General features: G+C 42.7%; 1 non-coding gene across 1 annotated transcript; it reads right to left on the bottom strand.

Annotated features, from left to right (window-relative positions):
- Positions 1-714: 714 nt before the first annotated feature.
- On the bottom strand, positions 715-833 carry LOC145395110 (5S ribosomal RNA). The gene has a single exon (XR_013896541.1). It is a non-coding gene; the product is annotated as a 5S ribosomal RNA (ribosomal RNA).
- Between the last annotated feature and the right edge of the window lie 2127 nt (positions 834-2960).

Below are 2960 nucleotides of genomic sequence, written 5' to 3'. Positions count from 1 at the left end.
CTACGAAAGGACCAACAGATCTGTTGCTTTTTGCCTTCCTTTATAGCCTTTTTACTCCCAGCGACTTCAAAAGCCCTAAAGGGGAAGGCGGTGGCTGAATCGGTAGAGAGGCTGCCTGCTGTCCTAACGGACCCAGGATCGAATCCCGACTGGGGCAGGGAACAGTTTAAGGATTTGAATTTCCTAAAAGCAGTCTTTCCTGATCTACCAGATGACCCGCAGACATATCGTAAAAATACCCCCGCTAGTACCAGTGCACCAGTCCTGTATGAGACAGCCCTAGCATGCATTCAATATGGATGGTGGGTGTTAGCGCCGAAGTAGTGACATGTGGAGGTATAGGAGGACTACTGGGCTTTGGGATAGGTCACCGCCCCCAAGAAATAGGCCTTGAAGCCTTTACCCAGGGTCGGACACGTAAAAAAAAAAAAAAAAATGGAGTCTTTGATAACTCTTTCAGAATGTGAATAGTTTTTAGAAGATGTGGCAACGAGATTATTTCCCTACCCTGCACTCACACAATGACATAAACGGCATACAGACTAGAGGAATATTATATATATATATATATATATATATATATATATATATTCATTCATCATTCATTCATTGCCAGACGCCATGTATTCCAGACAGGGTGGCCAAGGGCTTAGAGTTAATTGTTTTACAGGGAGGGGCACTAATCCTCCACCAACCCCACATGACACGTAGGGATGCCAACAGCATCTGGTGTTCCCAGGCGGTCACCCATCCAAGTACTAACCAGACCCAACGTTGCTTAACTTCGCTGATCGGACGGGAAGCGGTGTACTCAACGTGGTATGGCCATATATATATATATATATATATATATATATATATATATATATAAGGAAGAAGGAACCAAAGGCCAGGAGCGGGCAACATTATTCCAAGAAAAAACAAAAACAAGATAACAAGGAGCAAATTCAATATCCGTTCATTTCGAGATGCCTGGACACACTACTTTTGAAAGGCTTTAAGAAATACAAACAGAGGGAGCCAGTTCCAGAGTTGACCTGTTACATACATGAACGACTGGGATTAACAGTTAACTCTTGCATTAGAGAGTTCGACAGAAAGGGGATGTGAGTTAATTGCTAGTAGCGGTGAAGGGATGCAAGCAGAGTTCAGAGGAGCAGTAACCATTGAAGTAGGAGCGGAAAAGAGAAAAGATGCAACAGTACGGCGATAAGGCAGAGACTGAAGGGAATCAGTAAGAGGCGGAGAGCTGATGAGTCGAAACTCCTTCGACTTCACCTTGTCGAAAAGAACTGTATATTGGGATCCTCCCCACAGGTGAAAGTTATACTCTACCCAGGGGCGAATAAAACCCGTTTTTAAAGTTAACAACATTGCAGGGACAGAGAAGGCACGGAGTTGGATTAGCACACCTAATCTCTTAGAATCAGATTTTACAAGAAAGGCAATAGGATCTTTCGAAGACAAATCCCTAGAGAATTAAACCCCAGCTGTATTCAAAGACGATGCACGATTGAGTTGGATAGTGATAAAAATTAGAGGATACTTTTGCAGAAGATTTTGTCGGGTTGAAAGATGTAAGAACTGAGTTTTTCACGCATACAAAAAAAAAAATACTTTTACTCCAATAAGGGATATGAGCCAAGCCAGACATTAGATGTGACACAACCTCATCCCTGTTTGTTGCAGTAACTTATGAGATGGACAAGATGGGAAGCGAAAAGAAAGGTGAAGGGTGGAGTCATCAGCATATGAGTGGATAGGATTAGGTGTATAGCTTAGAAGGTCGGTAATGAATAGAAGGAGGAAAGTTGGTGATGGGACAGAGCCCTGACAAACACCACTACTGACAGCTCTAGGAGAAGAACGGTGACTGTCTACAACAAAACCTATGGAACGTCCAGAAAAGAAGCAAGAGATGAAGGCACAGATGGAAGGATGGAAAACATAAGATGGCAGTTTGGATATTTAGGATTCATGCCAGCCTCAATAGAAAGCCTTTGAGATGTGAAGTGCAATGACAAAGATTTTTCCAGAGTCCCGAAATGAAGATGGCCAGAAGTTTGAAAAGTAGGTGAGAAGATCACCGGCAAAGCGTCCCTGGTGGAACCCATACTGACGATCAGAAAGAAGGTTGTGACAGAAAAGGTGCCTTAATTTTTAGAGAAAATTTCAAAAACTTTCGAAATAGAGGATGTTAAAGCAATCTGGCGATAGCCGGAGGGTGAGGATGGTCTCCCTTCTTTGGGACAGGCTGAATGAAAGCAAACTTACACCAAAAAGGAAAGTTAAAAGTTGACAGAGTAAGGCGAAAGAGTTTACCTAGGCAGGGTGTAAGCACAGAAGCACAGTTCTTTAGAACAACAAGTGGGACCCCATCCTACCCAAATGCCTTGTTAGAATTGAAGCCAGGAATGACAGAAAATACGTCAATTGAAGAAATTCTAATGTAAGCCATGAGAATGTCTGAGGGGGGAAGTGATGGAGGAACAGCACCCGGAATCGTCTAAGGTGGAATTGGAGGAGAAAGTCTGAGCGAAGAGTTCTGCTTTATCAGTAGAAGAAACACTACAGAGCCATCAGAATGGAAAAGAGGAGGGAAGGATGATGAGGTAAAGTTGATAGAAAGAAATTTAGCAAGGCGCCAGAAGGAGGATGAAGCTTTTGAGTCAGATAGTTTATAGCAACTGGTACATATGAAACAAAATTTAGCAGAGCAACGAACAGACTTAGCATGATTCAGGGCAGATTTAGCATGAGATTCAGGGGTGGGGTGGCTCCGGTACGTTCTGTAGACCTCCTTGTTTGGGATAGCATTAGTACAAGCATGATCAAACCAAGTTTTTTTTTTTTTTTTTTTTTTTTAGCATTATTCACAGGATATGAGAATGGAATGTGTGCTTACGTGTCCAAGAGAATAACCTCCATAATGCACAAGGCACAGTCAGATGACTCTCGCC

This window comes from Coenobita brevimanus, chromosome 29 (assembly GCF_032717465.1).
Source record: "Coenobita brevimanus isolate Jiangsu-jjx chromosome 29, ASM3271746v2, whole genome shotgun sequence".
Taxonomy (NCBI): domain Eukaryota; kingdom Metazoa; phylum Arthropoda; class Malacostraca; order Decapoda; family Coenobitidae; genus Coenobita; species Coenobita brevimanus.
This window is presented reverse-complemented; position numbering and strand designations above follow the sequence as displayed.